The sequence below is a fragment of the Pleurodeles waltl genome, chromosome 4_1 (genome assembly GCF_031143425.1).
Source record: "Pleurodeles waltl isolate 20211129_DDA chromosome 4_1, aPleWal1.hap1.20221129, whole genome shotgun sequence".
Classification (NCBI taxonomy): Eukaryota; Metazoa; Chordata; class Amphibia; order Caudata; family Salamandridae; genus Pleurodeles; species Pleurodeles waltl.
This window is the reverse complement of record NC_090442.1, coordinates 787,661,364-787,682,805: the sequence shown is the minus strand read 5'-3', so window position 1 is coordinate 787,682,805 and position 21,442 is coordinate 787,661,364.

Below are 21,442 nucleotides of genomic sequence, written 5' to 3'. Positions count from 1 at the left end.
TGGTACAAGTACCACAGGAGAGGCCTATGGACTTTCAGAGTGCTCAACCACTCCCAGTTCAAGCATTTTCTGAACCTCTTGTTTTATGCAGTCTCTGACATGGTAAGGCTGTCTATAGATCTTACTTTTGACAGGCATGCTGTCTCCAGTATCTATAGTGTGCTCACACCATGAAGTGGTGCCTGGCACAGTAGAAAAGAGTTCAGAAAACTGACCCAGGAGATTTATGCAGTGGTCTTTCTGCTCAGCAGTAAGACAGTCTGCTAAAACTACACCTTCCACTAGAGCATCTTGTTCTGTGGAAGAGAAGAGATCAGGGAGAGGGTCACTCTATTCTTCCTGTCCTTCATCTGTTGCCATGAGCAGGGTGAGATCAGCCCTGTCATAGTAGGGTTTTAGGCGATTGACATGGAGCACCCTAAGGGGACTCCTGGCAGTGCCCAAGTCAACCAAGTAGGTGACTTCTTCCTTCTTTTCAACAATGATGTGGGGTCCACTCCATTTGTCTTGAAGTGCTCTTGAGGCCACAGGCTCCAAGACCCACACCTTCTGTCCTGGTTGGTACTGAATCAGATCAGCCTTCTGGTCATGCCATTGCTTTTGGAGCTCTTGGCTGGCCTGAAGGTTTTTACTGGCCTTTTTCATGTACTCACCCATTCTGGATCTTAGGCCGAGTACATAGTCCACTATGTCTTGCTTAGGAGCTTTTAAAGGTTGTTCCCAACCCTCCTTTACAAGTGTTAGAGGACCTCTTACAGGGTGTCCAAATAGGAGTTCAAAGGGGCTGAAGCCCACTCCTTTCTGGGGTACCTCCCTGTAAGCAAAAAGGAGGCAAGGTAACAGGACATCCCTTCTCCTCCTGAGTTTTTCAGGGAGTCCCATTATCATTCCTTTGAGAGTTTTATTAAACCTCTCTACCAGTCCATTTGTTTGTGGATGAGAAGGTGTGGTGAATTTGTATGTTACACCACATTCCTTCCACATGGCCTTCAAGTATGCAGACATAAAGTTGCTACCCCTGTCTGATACCACCTCTTTTGGGAAACCCACCCTGGAAAAGATTCCCAGGAGGGCTTTTGCCACTGCAGGAGCTGTAGTGGTCCTTAGAGGAATTGCTTCAGGATATCTTGTGGCATGGTCCACTACCACCAAGATAAAACTATTGCCTGAAGCAGTAGGAGGGTCAAGGGGCCAACTATGTCAACCCCTACCCTTTCAAAGGGGACCCCAACCACAGGCAGTGGAATAAGGGGAGCTTTTGGGGTGCCACCAGTCTTGCCACTGGCTTGACAGGTGACACAGGACTTACAAAAATCTTTTATGTCCTCTGACATTCTAGGCCAGTGAAACAGGGGGACAAGCCTTTCCCATGTTTTAATTTGCCCTAAATGTCCAGCCAAGGGAATGTCGTGGGCTAGAGTTAGGAGGAACTCTCTGTATTGCAGGGGAATGACCAATCTCCTGGCTGCTCCAAGTTTAGGGTCCCTTGCCTCTGTATACAAGAGGTTGTCCTCCCAGTAAACTCTATGTGAGTCACTGACATCCCCATTTTGCTGTTTGACAGCTTGCTGTCTTAGACCCTCTAATGTGGGACAGGTTTGCTGTGCCACACTCAGCTCCTCCCTGGCAGGCCCCCCTCCACCCAAAAGCTCCGCAGTGTCTGCTTCCAGCTCCTCTGGTGAAGGTTCTGGACAGGGGGGAAATTCTTCTTCCTCAGAAGTTGAATCATCTGTATAGGGAGGGATAGTAGGTAGGGATTTACCTTTACTAACCCTAGCTTTAGGGAGCACTTGGTCCATTGTTCCAGGATCCAAGTCACCCTGTCCTTTTTGCTTTTTGGCCTGAGCCCTGGTTAAAGCAAACATATGCCCAGGAATGCCCAGCATTGCTGCATGAGCCTCCAACTCCACTTCTGCCCAAGCTGATGTCTCTAAATCATTCCCTAGTAGACAGTCTACAGGTAAATCTGAGGCAACCACAACTTTCTTTGGACCAGTAACCCCCCCCCCCAGTTGAGATGTACAACAGCCATGGGGTGGCTAAGAGTGTTGTTATGAGCGTCTGTCACTTGGTACTGGTGACCAAGTAGGTGTTGTTCAGGGTGTACCAGTTTCTCTATTACCATGGTAACCCTGGCACCTGTGTCCCTGTAGGCCTGAACCTCAACACCATTTATTAGGGGAAGTTGCTTGTACTTATCCATATTAAGGGGACAAGCAACTAAGGTGGCCAAATCAATGGCACCTTCAGAGACTAGCACAGCCTCAGTGGTCTCTCTAACAAGACCAACCCCAACTAAATTACCAAAAGTGAGCCCAGCTACTCCCTTGGATTGGCTATTAGTAGGTTTGCTCCCACCACCACTGCTATTACTAGGGGCACTAGGTGTAGCAGTAGGAGTTGTGGTAGTGGGAGGCTTGGTGCTTTTCTTTGGACAACTGGCATCAGTTGTCCAATGGCCTTTTACTTTACATAAATAGCACCATGGTTTCTTTATTTGATTAGAAGAGGATTTGGACCCACCACCCCCACCAGAGTGTTTTTGTGGGCCTGATGAAGACTCATTTTTAGATTTGTCCCCACCCTTGTCTGAAGACTTACCATCCTTCTTCTTGCCATCCTTGTCACCCCCTGTATGAACTTTTCTGTTCACTCTTGTTATGACCCATTTGTCTGCCTTCTTTCCCAATTCTTGGGGAGAGGTCTGATCTGAGTCCACTAGATATTGGTGTAACAAATCAGACACACATTTATTCAGAATATGCTCTCTCAGGATCAGATTATACAGGCTTTCATAGTCAGAAACTTTACTGCCATTTAACCACCCCTCCAAGGCCTTCACTGAATAGTCAACAAAGTCTACCCAGTCTTGTGAGGACTCTTTTCTGGTTTCTCTGAACTTAATCCTGTATTGTTCAGTGGTTAAGCCAAATCCATCCAAGAGTGCATTCTTCAAAACTGTAAAATTATTGGCATCACTTTTCTTGATGGTAAGGAGCCTATCCCTACCCTTTCCACTGAAAGATAGCAATAGGATAGCAGCCCACTGCCTTTGAGGGACCCCCTGTACAACACAGGCCCTCTCAAGTGCAGCAAACCACTTGTTAATGTCATCCCCCTCCTTGTAAGGGGGAACTATCTTATGCAGATTCCTAGAATCATGCTCTTTCACAGGATTACTATCTGTAATACTGCTGCTGCCACCATGGGGTCCAAACCCCAACTTCTGCCTTTCTTTTTCTAAGTCTAAAGATTCCCTGCCTAGAGCCAGCTGTTGCTGTTTAAGCTTCAGCCTGGTCTCTTCCACTCTCAATCTATTGAGTTTCCTTTCTAACATTCTGTTATCAGGGTGGGTGGGTTGGGCATGCTTTGACACAGAAGAATGATGTGAAATAACAGAAGGAGACCTGTCCCTAACAGTTGGCACCCTAACAACCTGGCCTAAAGGAATGACATCCCTACTGTGATGAGAGCTTGCATTAGTACCAGTTATGCTAGGAGGTCTGCTAAGGGGCAGGTTGGAAAGAATACCATCTAACATTCTTGCTGGGGCTGCCCCAGAATCAGAGTGTGAACATTCTCCTAACTTCTCAACAGATGTGCCAGCTAAGGTCTTATCATTTTCAATGAGCATGTTAATCAACAATTCTCTAGAGGGATTCTTCCCTACCCCTAAACCTCTATCAATGCAGAGACTCCTTACACCTTTCCAGTTAAGGTGGTCATAAGCAGAGCTGGCCAGATCAAGAGTAGGACCTGTACCAGACATGATAGAAAAGGTTTAAGGGACAGAAAAAGAAAGAAAAAGTTTAAGGACTTTTTAAGGAAACAGAAAAAAAAAAAAACTTTTTCAACTTTTTAGAAACTTTTAGAAAGTTTAGAGGTACTTTTCAGCACTTAGCAATAGAGTAAGAGAAGAAAAGCAAAACTTTTTGGTTACGTGTACATACACTGAACTTGTTTTGTATATTTTTCTCTTATGAAAAGTACAAAATGACAAAGTGGTAAGCAGTTACAAGTACTTATTCCACCACTGCACCACCAACGTAGGAGGCTGGCCTGGCTTGTAGTGGGTACAAAGGGGTACTTACACTCTGTACCAGGTCCAGTTATCCCTTATTAGTGTAGAAGAGGTGTTTCTAGCAGCTTAGGCTGATAGAAGGTAGCTATAGCAGAGCAGCTTAGGCTGAACTAGGAGACATGCAAAGTTCCTACTATACCACTGGTGTCATATGCACAATATCATAAGAAAACACAATACACAGATATTATAAAAATAAAGGTACTTTATTTTTATGACAATATGCCAAAAGTATCTCAGTGAGTACCCTCAGTATGAGGATGCCAAATATACACAAGATATATGTACACAATACCCAAAATATGCAGTAATAGCAAAAGGAAGTAATGCAAGCAGTGTAAAGTTACAATGTATTGCAATAGGAGCACATAGGTATAGGGGCAACACAAACCATATACTCCAAAAGTGGAATGCGAATAACGTATGGACCCCAAACCTATGTGAGCTTGTAGAGGGTCGCTGGGACTGTAAGAAAACAGTAAGGGTTGGAAAAATAGCCCACCCCAAGACCCTGAAAAGTAGGTGTATAGTGCACCTATATTCCCCAGAGAGCACAGAAGTCGTGATAGGGGAATTCTGCAAGAAAGAACAACACCAGCAATGCAACCAAAGTGGATTTCCAGACGAGAGTACCTGTGGAACAAGGGGACCAAGTCCAAGAGGTGCGACAAAGTCGAGATTGGGCAGATGCCCAGGAAATGCCAGCTGAGGGTGCAAAGAAGCTGCCACTGGATGGTAGAAGCTGTGGATTCTGCAAGAACGAAGAGGGCTAGAAACTTCCCCTTTGGAAGATGGATGTCCCACGTCGTGAAGAAGTTTGCAGAGGTGTTCCCATACAGAAAGAACGCAAACAAGCCTTGCTAGCTGCAAGGGTTGCGGTTAGGATTTTTGGATGCTGCTGTGGTCCAGGAGGGACCAGGATGTCGCCACTTGCTTGAGGAGACAGAGGGGGCGTCCAGCAAGACAGGGAGCCCTCTCAGAAGCAGGCAGCACCCACAGAAGTGCCAGAACAGGCACTACAAAGAAGAGTGAACCAGAGCTCACCCGAAGTCACAAAAGGAGATCCCACAATGCCGGAGGACAACTCAGGAGGTTGTGCACTGCAGGTTAGAGTGTCGGGGACCCAGGCTTGGCTGTGCACAAAGGAAATCCTGGAAGAGTGCACAAGAGCCGGAGCAGCTGCAAATCACGCAGTACCCAGCAATGCAGTCTAGCGTGGGGGAGGCAAGGACTTACCTCCACCAAACTTAGACTGAAGAGTCACTGGACTGTGGGAGTCACTTGGACAGAGTTGTTGAGTTCCAGGGACCACGCTTGTCGTGCTGAGAGGAGACCCAGAGGACCAGTTATGCAGTCTCTTGTTGCCTGCGGTTGCAGGGGGAAGATTCCGTCGACCCACGGGAGATTTCTTCGGAGCTTCTAATGCAGAGAGAAGGCAGGCTACCCCCCACAGCATGCACCACCAGGAAAACAGTCGAGAAGGCGGCAGGATCAGCGATACAAGGTTGCAGTAGTCGTCTTTGCTACTTTGTTGCGGTTTTGCAGGAGTCCTGAGCAGTCAGCGGTCGATTCCTTGGCAGAAGGTGAAGAGAGAGATGCAGAGGAACTCTGATGAGCTCTTGCATTCGTTATCTAAAGAATTCCCCAAAGCAGAGACCCTAAATAGCCAGAAAAGGAGGTTTGGCTACCTAGGAAGGAGGATAGGCTAGCAACACAGGTAAGAGCCTATCAGAAGAAGTCTCTGACGTCACCTGATAGCACTGGCCACTCATAGCAGTCTAGTGTGCCAGCAACACCTCTGTTTCCAAGATGGCAGAGGTCTGGGGCCCACTGGAGGAGCTCTGGGCACCTCCCCTGGGAGGTGCAGGTCAGGGGAGTGGTCACTCCCCTTTCCTTTGTCCAGTTTCGCGCCAGAGCAGGGCTGGGGGATCCCTGAACTGGTGTAGACTGGCTTATGCAGAGATGGGCACCCTCTGTGCCCATCAAAGCATTTCCAGAGGCTTGGGGAGGCTACTCCTCCCCAGCCCTGACACCTTTTTCCAAAGGGAGAGGGTGTAACACCCTTTCTCTGAGGAAGTCCTTTGTTCTGCCTTCCTGGGCCAAGCCTGGCTGGACCCCAGAAGGGCAGAAACCTGTCTGAGGGGCTGGCAGCAGCTGCAGTGAAACCCCAGGAAAGGCAGTTTGGCAGTACCCGGGTCTGTGCTAGAGACTCGGGGGATCATGGAATTGTCTCCCCAATGCCAGGATGGCATTGGGGTGACAATTCCATGATCTTAGACATGTTACATGGCCATGTTCGGAGTTACCATTGTGACACTGTACATGGGTAGTGACCTATGTACAGTGCACGCGTGTAATGGTGTCCCCGCACTCACAAAGTCTGGGGACTGGCTAGTGCCAGGGTGCCCACACACTAAGTAACTTAGCACCCAACCTTTACCAGGTAAAGGTTAGACATATAGGTGACTTATAAGTTACTTAAGTGCAGTGGTAAATGGCTGTGAAATAACATGGAAGTTATTTCACTCAGGCTGCAGTGGCAGGCCTGTGTAAGAATTGTCAGAGCTCCCTATGGGTGGCAAAAGAAATGCTGCAGCCCATAGGGATCTCCTGGAACCCCAATACCCTGGGTACCTCAGTACCATATACTAGGGAATTATAAGAGTGTTCCAGTATGCCAATGTGAATTGGTGAAGTTGGTCACTAGCCTGTTAGTGACAATTTGGAAAGCAGAGAGAGCATAACCACTGAGGTTCTGGTTAGCAGAGCCTCAGTGAGACAGTTAGTCATCACACAGGGAACACATACAGGGCACACTTATGAGCACTGGGGCCCTGGCTGGCAGGGTCCCAGTGACACATACACTAAAACAACATATATACAGTGAAATATGGGGGTAACATGCCAGGCAAGATGGTACTTTCCTACAATCAGAATCCATGGGAATTGCATGGGAACATTCATGCAATGCTGGTGGAACACCATCTCAGGGCAGATTAATGTAACACAGCGATTTGTGCTGCATTGCCTTACTCCAGATTTATGGAGCCATGCCGGACCACACAATGTGGATTTGCATGGGTTCATAAATAGCATGTAAGGTTACATCACACATGTAGCTCGTTGTGTGGTGCATACACAACGCAAACCAGCACATAAATATGCCCCTCGATCTCTACCTGTTAAGCACCACATGTATTTGCAAAACAGGGCACTTTCTTGGTTCATCATGATTTTTTTTTCTGAGTCTGTTGAGGTCATCATTGATTAGCTGAAACACAATGAGATATCATCCCACCACATTCATGACACATACTTTGATGGATAACCCTAAATAACTACAAGACCAACCAAGGCAGCATTTTCTAGGCAAAACGACGAGTTCCTTTTCGTTTTATCAACTTGTAGTGAGTATCTGTTAACACTCCTATTGTTTGTTTTGATTTTGTTTAGCTACTGCACTTCGTGAAAACTAGCCACTTTCTGAACCCAGTGGGCGATGAGCTGTACTTTGATGACCATGGCGATTCGCCTCATGTTGTTTCCGTTGCGAATTGGCAGCTGGCACCAGATGGAACTAACAGATATGCCTACGTAGGCGTCTATGACGATCGGCTTCCCCAGGATCAAAAACTTATTATTCACGACGAGCTTGTAGGGTGGGGTGCAGGATATTCAGAGGTGAGGAATTCGGATGTATAGCCTGTATAAATGCATCATCGTCAATTATTTGTTCAAATGGTATCCCACAGCTACAGGTTAATATAACCCACGAGTGAAACACTCTCTACACGAAATACAAGCAATCTCTTCTGTCTTTAACCCTGTTCCAGTCCTGGGTTCAGACCCTTTATTCATTTGTATCCAGTTTAGTGTTTTCATCTGCTTAATTCATTACTTCAAATATTTGTGCACAGTGGTACAAGGCATGCGAGCTCGGCGGGGTTCACAATTTAATGTAAATAAATACATTAAGAAACACATTTTTATTTTTATAATCGTAACGTGGCACATGCTATGTGTGTCCTGGTCATGACCAATGGGGAGGTTGCAACAACTGCATCTATTCAGATACCTGAGGGATGGAAAAGGGCATTAAAAAAGTAAGCTTGGACAGCAACAAACGAAAGAAGGCCAAGGGCAAGCAACTGGCTAGAGGTAGCACCTTCTAGGACCCATTGTGTCATTAGTAGAGTCATAGAATAAATGATGGCCCTCTTAGATCTAACAGTGCCCAAATGGAGGTGGCATGTATTAATATGGAGACAAAACCTCACAACACGGGAAGGTTTATAGTGAAGTAGGCTTTAAATTCCACATTGAATACCCTAACTAGTAGAAACTACTTTCAAATGTAACCTTCAAGCACAAGCAAGCCAACCTGAAACATGTTGGACTTGAACCTTTCTGCAGGGTCATCCTCACATTTTTTGCCTTCACCCGCCTGTTTTCTAAACCCGTTTTTGTTGGCTTTTAGTACTCTAAACACTTTACCACTGCTAACAAGTGCTGAAGTGATTGTGCTGTCTCCTGCGAACATAGTAAAATTGGCTTACATCCAATTGGCACATTTAATTTACTACATGTACCCAGGCCTGGAAATTAAATGTTACTAGTGGGCCTGCAACACTCATTGTGACACCCACTTTGGTAGCCTTTTATGCATCTCTCAGGCCTTCCACTATAGCCTGTATGCACATATAAACTGCCATTTCAACTTGCCAAAGTAAAGCTTTTGCCAGACTTTAACATTCCTTTTTTAATACATTTGTCACCCCTAGAGAAGGCCTTAAACAGCCATTTGGGCAGGGTGCAGTGTCTTTAAAAAGTTGTACATTTACCTCTCGCTTTTAACTTTCACATGTCCTGGTAGTGATCCATAGGATAAAATTGGATAAACTTATTACATTTAATGTGATACATTCAATTGGGAGCAGGTAGAATGTTTAGTATGGTGTCTAAGCAATTGTGATTTAAAACCCTCTTTAATGGTAAAGTTGATTTCAAGTTACAATATTGAAAATCTCCCACCACGTGCATTTTCTAAACAGTGGCCAGCAAAAAAAGGAGCTAATTTGTGCACCTTGTGGAAAGAGGCAGGTCATATATGGAGATTGCCTAACATTCCCCCAAGGATGGTACTTATCATTGCTGAACCAGTGTGGCCACTGCCAAGCTGAAATCAAGATGTTGAGTCCAGTGACTGGTGAATACTGGATGAAGGTAAAGGGCTACCAGACTGGATTGGAGGCAGTTGCTAATACTGAGACCCTCTTGAGTTCACAATAAGCTAAAGAAAAGAGAGAAGCACCCCGTTCAGGGAGAAAAAAGTAGCATGACGTACTAGTGGAAAATATACAGTATCTTTGCTGCAGGCAGAGTTCTTACAATTTCATGCTGCAGTGTAACCTGCAAACTCAAGCACAGTATGGATGCTTGGATTCAGAACTTGTGCCTATCCATTAGAAAAAGGTTTCTGGGGTTAAGCCAGTATTTTATATTATTCAGGAGAAGAGTAGTGAAAACTTTCTGTAGAATCCAAAAAGAGCAAGTGGGCAATGGTTGCATAGGTCATTTCTTGGGCTACCATTGGGAGAACATTGTGTTGCAGAGGCAACTGTGTCCTTGGACATGCATACGCAATAACTATAGAGGAATCTCAATATCTATCATGAACCATTGTTATAATGAGCAGCTCACAACTATTAGTCCCTTGGCCTCCAATGTAGTGCATTATGTCACTAAACAAAAACATACTGATGCAAAGCACAAGCATCCACTTGCATGTTCTTATCCTTCCCAGGTAGATATCGTCCTCCAGTTCAGTCCTGGTAGCTGCAGATCGACCTAATAGTGAATACTATAAACAGAAAAATAATGGTTTAAGTCATAAATAATATATCATTTTGCCTCTGGGTCTAATTAACCATTGCTAACACAGACAATCTAATAGTATTGAAGTCGTAAAACTTTAAAAAGCCAAGCCGTCTTCAGAATGTCAAGATGTCATTTGAGCTGTATCCTAGGATGGTTGCAAACATTGTGGGTTTTTGTGGTAGATGTAAGCTACACAATCTGCAACAAATGTAAGTCTCTCCATTTCAATCCCCAGGTGCCCCATTCTGTGTGCAGTGTCAATTGTCCACTAGGACAGAGAGAAGCTGCACAGGAGGGAAAGCCGGTCTGCTGCTTTGATTGTATTCTTTGTTCTGAAGGAGAAATTGCAAACACAACAGGTGAGAACTGAAGGTAGTCAGTGAAAAGAGCGTAGCAGGTTTTGTAAAGAGGTTCTTTAGAACTATAGCAAAGCAATCTTAAAATCTAATTCCAGTCTGTAATCAATGTCTTGAGTTATCTTGAAAACACTTAAGTCTGCCATTAGATTAATCATGAGGTCCCTCAGTTTTCCCAGAAAACATAAACCAACATGTGTGTGCCATACAGCTTTCATGAGTCATCACTGTCTGAAAATTACTCTAGATCTAAAGTCCGCCATATGCAATTACACCATATGAGCGACCCCCCCATACACATACAATGGACTGATTTTCACCCATAATGCAGCATAATGAAGATCATTAAAACAATTCTGGTGGAATTTCTTTTGAAGCCAATTATACTATTTAGTTGGTCTGTAAAAGGCATGGATGATTTTCTGAGATGTTTTAGAGGGTGACCGGTGAAGAGGGCCACTGCTGAAGGTGAATGTATGATTTTGAGTGGTTCAGATGTTTTTAAATAAAAATGACATATTTTATAATTTAAGAATCTGTCAAGTATACTGGAAATAAAATAAAACCTATGAAGCATTTACTGATAAGTGTAGCATGGTCTACTTCGACAGATTCAGTTGAAGCCAGAAATCACCCATTATTATATGACACATGAGGAAATAGGGTGATGGACAGATTTCATACATTCTCCGATAGTGAATGGATCAAAGATTGAAAGATGAATAAACCATAAAGTAGTTAGTTAATTTCAAGAGAATTTGAAAGATGTATTCACCTGGCAACAGTGAGGCAAGACAAAATAAAAGGAGCTGGGAACGTGGAGGTAATTCCTCAAACTGGTGTCATTGAATTAGGAAAAACTCCATTTAAATAATTCAGAGGTTAGCATGAACAAAGCCTAATATTAAAAAATAATTTAATTATAACTCTCAGTTGTACATTTTCTCACCAAACTAGGAATCCTGGAATTCGAAATGAGAAGGGGGTATGAAAATATCAACACAGTTTGCTTCCCATTTCATACAAACTGGTTTCACTTCATGATTTGCAGAAGAAAACTGAGCACTGACGTCAGATGGCTGTATAAACTACAACTCCCAGGAGTTGAAAGACTCACAGAAATTACACTACCACGATGTTGGATTGATAAACTGAATGAAAAGATTATAGGGGTGATTTAATAGTTGGCAGATGGAGAAATAACCAATGCCATGGTGGAGTACTTCACTCCCATCATGCCCAGTGTTCTCTGTCTGTCATGATTAAAGATGTCCGCTGCCCCTCCCAACATCTCTAACTTTTCTAGGAACCGCCATCACAACGGTTCCCGGAAAGGTACTTTAAGTTTTACAGACAGCTCTGACAAAATGATGGAGCCATACATCAAACCTAATTATTTTCAAAAACAAAATCGCAAAGCAGGAATTCCTTTCTGAAAATAAAAAGAACAATGACCCCCCTCGACATGGGAGCTTTCTGGCATTGCATTGGGGTCTTCACTGTCCCTTTCAGCCACGCTTCTCATGGCAGTGACAGGCAATGAAAACTGGATATGTGCCCATTCTAAATACAGTGGGTGGACACATAGTCAAACCTTCAATGGCCCTTACTCTGTTGAGCCGTCTGAAGTTTATCTAGGCTGTGATCGGCTGCATCTATACTCTGAAAGTCCGTCCGACTCTAAATGTGGTTCTATTTGGCAGAAAGGGTACTCCATCACTGTTAGACCTGGCAGCTCTTGGCGTGGTTTCCCCATACTTTTTTGCTTCTGGCCTCCTGTTTTTGATTCCTGTGCTGTAATTTGTTTTAGCTGGTTTTCATACTCTGGGCACTTTACCACGGCTAACCAGTGCTAAAGTGCAAGTTCTCTCTGTCTAAGGGATATTGGTAATTGGGTTTCCATGACTGGAACATTTGATTTACTGTTATGTCCCTAGTTTAGTGTGCCAGGTGTGCCCAGGGCCTGTAAATCAAATGCTACTAGTGGGGCTGCAGCACTGATTTTACCACCCACATGAGTAGCCCTGTAAACATGTCTCAGGCCTCACACTGCACTGCCTGTGTGTGCAGTTTTGCACTGCCAATTCGACCTAGCAAGCGTATCCACTTGCCAGGCCCCAAACCTTCCATTTTTCTACATGTAAGTCAGCCCTAAGGTAGTCCCTAGGTAGCCACATGAGCAGGGTGCAGTGTATTTAAAAGGTAGGATATGTACAGGTGTGCTTTACATATCCTGATAGTGAAATCCTACCAAATTTGGTTTTCACTATTGCAAGGCCTATCTCTCCCATAGGTTAACATGGGGATTGCCTGTAAATATATTTTCAGTGTAATTTTCCATAGGGAGCAGATAGAGATGTTGAATTTGGGGTCTCTGAACTCACAATTTTTAAATACAGCTTTTAGTAAAGTTGGCTTTTAGATTGTACTTTTGAAAATCCCACTTTTAGAAAGTGGGCTTTTTTTGCTTAACCATTCTGTACCTGTGCTTGGCTGATGAATACACGTCTTGGTCAGACTAACAGTTGGTCTGTTTGTGAAGTCACTGTAGACACAAAGGGAGCTGAGGTGTGTTCTGCATTTCATGATGAGTCTTCTTGGGCTAGAGTGCCCGGGGGGAGCTGTCACATGCACTTGAAAGGGCTGTGCATATCCTCTCACAAAACAGTCTCCAACCCCCTAGTGTGTGTCTGGGGCAGGGCAAGGAAGAGGCAGGATCTTGCGCACTGCAAAGACTTTACTTTGAAGTTTGCAGACTGAGTATAAGTAGTGAATCCAAACACCCCCAATGTTTTTATTACTTCTGGATGAAGAGAAACCTCTGCCAAGGAGAAGAGCTTGATGCTTGAGGAGGACCTGCCGCTCTGCCTGTTGCTTTGTTGTGCTGGCCTGCTGCTGCTGCTTCTGTTGTAAGAGGGAAAGGATTGGACTTTGCTTTCTGAAAACCTTTTGTTTCTTAAGTGAATGTCTTTGTTTTTTAAAAAGTTTTATTTCCTAACTATAATGTCATTGTTTCAGTGAATTTCTATGGTTTTTTTAACGTATGGTAATTTTCATTACTATACGTTAATCCAATCACCACCGAGGCCGTGCGCAGCAGCGGATGTCCAACCCCCTATAAACACCCAACCTTGCACTGTGCACAGCCTTCACCCATGCACAGAAAAGGTTGCCTGCAAGAGCTGGATTGTATCCAGACCCTGCGGCCAACCCCCCCTAACTATCCAACCCCATGCTGTCCACGGCCCTTTGACCGGGAGATGGCCGCAGCCTCTCTGCGTGTGAGAATAGGTGTGTGAGGGTGTATCTGGGGGTGAGAGTGGCTGTGAGAGTGTCTGTTTGGGTGTGAGAGTGTGTACATCAATGTTTTATTGGGGGCATCAGTGTGTGTGTGCGGGTCTATGAGTGGGTGCATGAGGTGGTCAGTCAGCCTATGAGTAGACGTGTGAGAGTCTGAGTGGGTCTGTGAATTGGCGCATAACTATCAGAGTGGGTCTGTGAGTAGGTGACGAGGGTCTGACTGGGGCCATCATTGAGTGCACGAGGGACTGAATGGGTCTGTGGGTGTGTGCATGAGTGTCTGAGTGGATCTGTGAGTGGATGCGTAAATGTTTGAGTGGGTTTATGAGTGGAAGAAAGATTGAAAGAGAGAGAGGAAGAGAGTTAGAGGGAGAGAGATAGAGCTAGAGGGTTTTTTAGGTTTGATATTTGATATACTTAGAATGAGATATTTCTGGAGCAATTGAAAAGAAAAATGTAGTTGTCATTTGAAAAGAGTAAGATCATCTTTCAGTATGAGCCTTAAACATTGTAGTTAAAAAAAGAGGTAACAAGTACAGCTGGATTTGAACCCTCAATGCTCAGTGTGAAGGTCTGTGACCTCCACAAAGCGCTATTCATTTATTTTGTCTTTCAGTTTTTTTGCCGTTTATGGGCTATCTGGGACCACGGGGGAGCCCTCCAGGGCTCCCATGTCGTCCCTACATTTACATTTTTTTTAAATAGTAAAAGAAGCCCATTACATGCTATATGGGACAGCAGAAGAAGCCTCAAGGCCTCCCCCAATGGTCCCATTGATTCAGCAACAAGGAAGCTGCTGCTTTAAGGAGCTGCTCCATGGTTGCTGAAGCAAATCTTTCACTATATTCTATGTTACCTGCACGCATATGTGTGTGCAGGGAACAGAGATGAAAGCTCCATTTTCTGACAGTGGACCTGCTTCACAGGTTTCTACTGTGAAAACTGGAGTGTTTGCTGTGACTTGTCTGCAGCTGTCAAAGCTACAGCCAAGCCATAGCAAACATCTATGTCCCAGGGGTGGGCATCCCAGGACATAGGAGGAGCCGGCCCTGGGGTGCAGTGGTCGCCAGGGCCACTAGTGGCTCCGTGAAGGGGACCGTGTGGCCCCCTCCAGCATAGGCACACCACCGGGGAGGTTGTGGTCGCAGGGGCTGATGGAGGTCTGAAACGGTACACCATTACATTATTCAGCATCAGCCTTGGTGAGCTGGTGATCCCTGGGGTTGTGGGGGGGTCATGGCCCCCGCTTATATTTCTTCATAGCCCTGCTGAGGTGGTTGGTCCCCAGGGCTGTGGAGAGGGCTATCTGGCCTCCCCCACATATTAAAAGCATTGTTGCCTTGGGGGTGGTGGTCCCCTTTGGCACAGGTATTTTCTTATTTGCCCCATGGAGGTGGTTGTCCTCAGGACTGTGGGAAAGAAAAGAGTGCCCCTGGACCTGGCCCACCCGTGGGCTTATTTGAAAACAGGCATGGGTGCATACCCTTTTTTTTGTATTTTACCCCAGATTCATGACCCTGTTGCAAATTTGTGGTAAAAATTAAAGAAAAAAATGCTTTTTAGCCTTGGGGTTCCCTTTGGTAACTCAGCACCAGAACCAGTACACTTGTAATGCGCGCTACTCACCCGTGAGGGTCTCCAGGTGCTGAGGGGAGTGGGGGGGGGTGCTGCTACTGCTCGAACAGCCAGGTCTTGAGTAGCCTCCTGAAGGTCAGCAGGTCTTGGGTCTGTCGTAGGAGCAAGGGGAGGGTGTTCCAGGTCTTGGCAGCGAGGTGGGAGAAGGATCTGCCACCAGTGGTCACTCTTCAGATGCAAGGGAGAGTGGCGAGGGTGAGGTCGGCTGAGCAGAGTTGGTGGTTTGGGGAGTAGAAGATGAGTCATCTGCTGAGGTAGGCTGGACTGGTTTTGTGGAATGCCTTGTGTGCGTGGGTGTGGAGCTTGAAGGCAATGTTTTGTTGACGGGGAGCCAGTGTAGGTCTCTCAGGTAGGGATTGATGTGGCTGTGGCAGGGTACGTCGAGGATCAGGCGAGCAGAGGCATTTTGTATACGTTGCAGTCGTTTGAGGAGTTTTGCAGGGGCTCCAGCGTAGAGGGCGTTTCCGTAGTCAAGTCCTGCTGCTGACGAGGGCGTAAGTGACTGTTCTTTTTTCTGTGGGGATCCACCTGTAGAACTTGCGGAGCATGTGGAGGGTGTTGAAGCAGGAGGAGGAGACGGCTTTGACTTCCTTGGTCATGGAGAGTGTTGAGTCGAGGATGACTCCCAGGTTGCGTGCGTGGTCAGTGGGTGTCGGGGCTGCTCCCAGTGCGGTCAGCCACCAGGAGTCGTCCCAGGCTGAGTGGTTCGTGCCGAGTATGAGGACCTCCGTCTTTTCTGAGTTCAGTTTCAATCTGCTGTTCTTCATCCATTCGGCGACGGCCTTCATTCCTTCATGGAGGTTGGATTTGGCGGTGAGGGGGTCCTTGGTGAGGGAGAGGATCAGTTGGGTGTCGTCGGCGTAGGAGATGATGTTGAGGTCGTGCAGCCGGGCAACGTGGGTGAGCGGAGCCATGTAGACTTTGAATAGTGTCGGGCTGAGGGACGATCCTTGGGGTACGCCACAGATGATCTTGGAGGCTTCGGAATGGAATGGGGGGAGGCAGACGCTCTGGGTTCTGCCGGACAGGAAGGAGGTGGTCCATTCCAGAGCTTTGTCCCGGATCCCTGCATTGTAGAGGCGTGCTCTTAGGGTGCGGTGACAGACGGTGTTGAAGGCCGCAGAGAGGTCCAGGAGTATGAGGGCTGTGGTTTCACAGTTTTCAAGCAGGGCCCTGATGTCATCAGTGGCAGCGATGAGGGCAGTTTCAGTACTGTGGTTGCTGTGGAACCCTGACTGGGATGGGTCCGGGATGTTGTTCTCTTTGAGGTAGTGGGTCAGTTGTCTGTTGACGATCTTCTCGATGACCTTAGCCGGGAACAGGAGCAGGGAGATGGGCTTGAAATTCTTGAGGTCTGTCGGGTCCGCCTTGGGTTTCTTGAGTAGAGCGTTGACCTCTGCGTGCTTCCAGCTCTCAGGGAAGGTCGCGGTCTTGAAGGAGATATTGATGACTTTGCGGAGGTGGGGTGCGATGGTGGCGCTGGCTTTGTTGAAGATGTGGTGCGGGCATGGGTCTGACGGAGAGCCGGAGTGGATAGTGCTCATGGTTTTGATGGTGTTGTCGATGTTCACTTTGGCCCAGGCGAGCAGGGGGTTGTAGTCGATGGTGGAAGAGCTCCTTGCTGTTGTATGCGTTGTTGTCGAGGCGGTCTTTGAAGGAGGTCCTCTTGGCAGATCTGATGAGGTGATGGTGTTTGCAGATGGCGTTCTTGTGGGCTGCATGGCTGTCCGGTGTCTGTTCGCTGTTCCATTTCTTCTTCAGATCTCAGGCAGGTCGCTTCCCATGCCACCGCAAAAGCACCACCTGTTGTGACCGCCCCCCCAGCTCGCTCCTGCTGCCTGACGCAAGTTCGAGGCTCTCCTCCACCCGCAGGCTGCCACCTGCACCTCATCCCTGGTGGCCAGTGGTAGGCCTTAGGTTGCATCTGGATTGTATTGTTTTGGCTGTTTTCTTCTCATTTGCTATTTCTGTATATTCCTTTTTTCCCCTCCTGATTATTTTCTGTGCCCTGTTTTGCCTTCTGTTCCCTCCGCCTTCCTCACCTGTTTTTTCCCGCCTCTGCGTCCCTGCGGCCCCGCCCCTCTGCTCGCCCATTTGCCTCCCGCTCCCGCCTCCCAGCTGCCCCTTCCTCCCACCTCCCTTTATATGGCACCCGCTGAGCGGTGAAAGGAGCAGCCCTTGACCCTGCTCTTAGGTAGGTCGCTCCCCACGCCGCGGCTACAGCACCACCTGTTGTAACCGCCCCCCCAGCTCGCTGCTGCTGCCTGACGTGAGTTCGAGGCCCTCCTCCACCCACAGGCTGCCACCTACGCGTCATCCCTGGTGGCCAGTGGTAGGCCTTAGGTTGCATCTGTATCATATTGTTTTGGCTGTTTTCTTCTCATTTGCTATTGCTGTATATTCCTTTTTTCCCCTCCTGATTTTTTTCTGTGCCCTGTTTTGCCTTCTGTTCAATCCACCTCCCTCATCTGTTTTTCCCGCCGCTGCATCCCTGCAGCCCCACCCCTCTGTTCGCCCATTTGCTGCCTCCTCCCAGCTGCCCCTCCCTCCCAACTCCCCTTATATGGCTGCTGCTTCGCGGTGAACGGAGTGACCCTTGACCCTGCTCTCAGGCAGGTCGCTCCCCTCTCCGCCACAACAGCACCACCTGTTGTGACTGCCCCCCAGCTCGCTACTGCTGCCTGACGCAAGTTTGAGGCCTTCCTCCACCCGCAGGCTGCCACCTGCACCTCATCCCTGGTGGCCAGTGGCAGGCCTTACGTTGCATCTGTATTGTATGGTTCTGGCTGTTTTCTTCTCATTTGCTATTGCTGTATATTCCTTTTTTCCACTCCTGACTATTTTCTGTGCCCAGTTTTGCCTTCTGTTTCCTCCGCCTTCCTCACCTGTTTTTCCCGCTGCTGTGTCCCTGCAGCCCCGCCCTCCTGCTCGCCCATTTGCCACCCCGCTCCCACCTCCCAGCTGCCCTTCCCTCCCACCTCCCCTTATACGACGGACGCTGTATGGCCACGCTGCTGGCGCGCCAAAGGCGCACCTAAGGCAAGCCCGCCTGCGTCCGTCCACAGCTGGACCATGCCCAGCTCCAGGACCCCTGGTCCCCGCGACCGCCACGACGACCAACACCACTACGACAACGGTACCCTCTTCGCAGTCAACACCAGACGATCACACACCTGTTTTCTGGTCGCCCCGAAGCACACCCAAGGACCCTTCACCTGCTGGGACTGCACCTTCACCAGCCTCGGAACCGCCAAACCACCCGCAGAGAAAGATCACAACCACCTCCGATGCATCCTACTGAACACTCGCTCCGCACGCAAACACACCATCAAACTCTGGGACCTGCTCGACACCTCCTCCCCGGACATCGCCTTCCTGACGGAGACCTGGATGAATGCCTCCTCAGCCCTGGACATCGCCATAGCCATTCCAGACGGCTACAAGATTACCTGCAGGGACTGCACCAACGGAGTCGGAGGCTGAATCGCCATTGTCCATAAGAACACCATCAGGGTCACAACCTGCACCGAGGACACCCTCAGCACCCCAGAGTACCTGCACTTCCAGATCCACACTGACCCCCAACATCACCCTCAGAGGAACTCTCATCTACAGACCCCACGGCCTCAGTTCAACGACTCCATCGCCGACTTCGTCAGCAGGCACACCCTGGCCTCCGCAGACTGCATCCTCCTTGAAGACCTGAACATTCACCTCGAGAACAACAACGACACCAACTCCACCACCCTGATCGACAACCTTGCCAACCTCAGACTCAGACAGCTTGTCACAACACCAACCCACTCTGCCGGCCACACGCTGGACCCCGTTTTCTCCGCAAGCTCCCACGTCACCTTCAGCCACACCACCGAACTCCCCTGGATCGATCATCACTGCATCCACTTCACCTCCCGGAAACCCACAACGCACCACCTCACCCAACAGATCCCTTGCCGCAGCTGGAGCAAAGTCACCGAAGACCAGCTAAACACCGGCCTCTCCCGAACCCCACCCGCCGAACCCACCGACCCCGACCTCGCAGCCTGCAACCTCAGGCGCTGAATCGACGACTGCACCAACACTCTCGCCCCACTCAAGAAACCCTCCAACAGAGGCGCCAACAAGGAAGCCAGCTGCTTCACCTCGGGGTCAGGGTATTCATACCTTGGCCCCTTTTGTATTTTTTATTCTTTTTTTCTGGGACTCGGCTTCAGCTTCCTTGTTGAAGTGTTGGCAGCCAATCAGATCTCAGCACAATATCAGGAGGGGTTGCAAATCCTTCACGTCCCTGAATATACAAATTTGGATTTCCTTAAATTTCTCAAAAACTACTGATCAGATTTACACATAATAACAGAGAGGGCTCTTTCTATGCCAAGAGCTACCTTTCTGCCAAATTTGGTTCCATCCAGTGTCTTTTGCACTACAGCTGTTCAATTTTTCCTATGGGAATTAACATTGAAAACGCTCTAAATTTTACCCCCTTATCTCAGCCCCAGCTTGATATATCTCCCTGAAACATTCCATACAGCAGCTCATGTGACTGTCAAATGTTTGGGGAAAATTTTGTGAAGATTCACCATGTGGCACCAAAGAAATAGACAAGCAAAAAAACAGCTTTTCCTAAAAAAACTAGGTCCTAACTATAACTATACCTACCTAGTGGCGACTATATACTATATATATATAAAAGTGGCAGTCGCCACTAGGTAGGTATAGTTATAACATACATATATATATGACCCAGTGGCAATGCCCACAAGGTAGTTATAGTTAGGACCATTTTTTCCTTAGACAAAGTGTTTTTGGTTTTGCCAATAACTTTCTCGCCGTTTGTAGGAGGCTGGCCTATAGTAGGTACCTAGTGGTACTTACACCTTGTGCCAGGTCCAATTATCCTTTATTAGTAGATTAGTAGTGTTGTAGCAACTTAGGCTGATAGAGGTAGCTATAGCAGAGCAGCTTAGGCTGAACTAGGAGACATGCAAAGCTCCTACTAGACCACTCATATCATATAGCACTATATCATAAGAAACACAATACTCAGAGTTACTAAAAATAAAGGTACTTTATTTTAGTGGCAGTATGCCAAAAGTATCTCAGAGGATATACTCCCTTAGGAGGTAAGTAAAATACACAAAATATACACACAGACCAAAATCAGGTAAGTAAATCACTTAGAAAAGTAGTGCAAACACTGTAGAACACAATAGAATGCATTAGGAGACAATAGGCCTAGGGGCAACACAAACCATATACTCCAAAAGTGGAATGCGAACCACGAATGGACCCCAGGCCTAGTGTAGTGTGTAGAGGGTCGCTGGGAGTGTAAGAAAACACTAAGGGTGTCCAAGATACCCCACCCCAAGACCCTGAAAAGTAGGAGTAAAGTTACCCTACTACCACAGAAAGACAGTAAAGTCGAGATAGGGGATTCTGCAAAGACAACAACTGACTGCAAAGCAAAGCAAAACACTGAAGATGGATTCATGGACCTGAGGACCTGCAAAGGAAGGGGACCAAGTCCAAGAGTCACACAAGTGTCCAGGGGGGGCAGAAGCCCACTAAACCCCGGATGAAGGTGCAAAAGGGCTATCTCAGGGTGGAAGAAGCCAAAGATTCTGCAACAACAGAAGGTGCCAGGAACTTCTCCTTTGGTCAGAAGATGTCCCACGGTGTGCTGGAGGATGTAGAGTTGTTTCCATGCAGAAAGACTGCAAACAAGCCTTGATAGCTGCAAGAGTCGTAGTTGAAGGTTTTGGGTGCTGCCAGCGCCCAGGAAGGACCAGGAGGTCGCCCCTTGGAAGAGGAGACAGAGGGGGCACTCAGCAAAAGAGAGCCAATGAAAAAGCAGGCAGCACCCACAGAAGCACCTGAACAGGCATTCAGAAGATCTGAACACGGCGGTCGTCTCAGCACAACAAAAGAGGGTCCCATGAAGTCGTAGTCCAACTCAGCGAGTTGGGCAATGCAGGACGGAGTGCTGGGGACCTGGGCTGCGCTGTGCATGAAGGAAGTCTTGCAAAAATGCACAGAAGCCCTAGCAGCTGCAGTTCATGCAGTACACAGGATTACTATCTGGCGTGGGGAGGCAAGGACTTACCTCCACCTAATTTGGACAGAAGGACCACTGGACTGTCGGGGTCACTTGGATCCAGCTCCTGTGTTCCAGGGGCCACGCTCGTCAAGATTA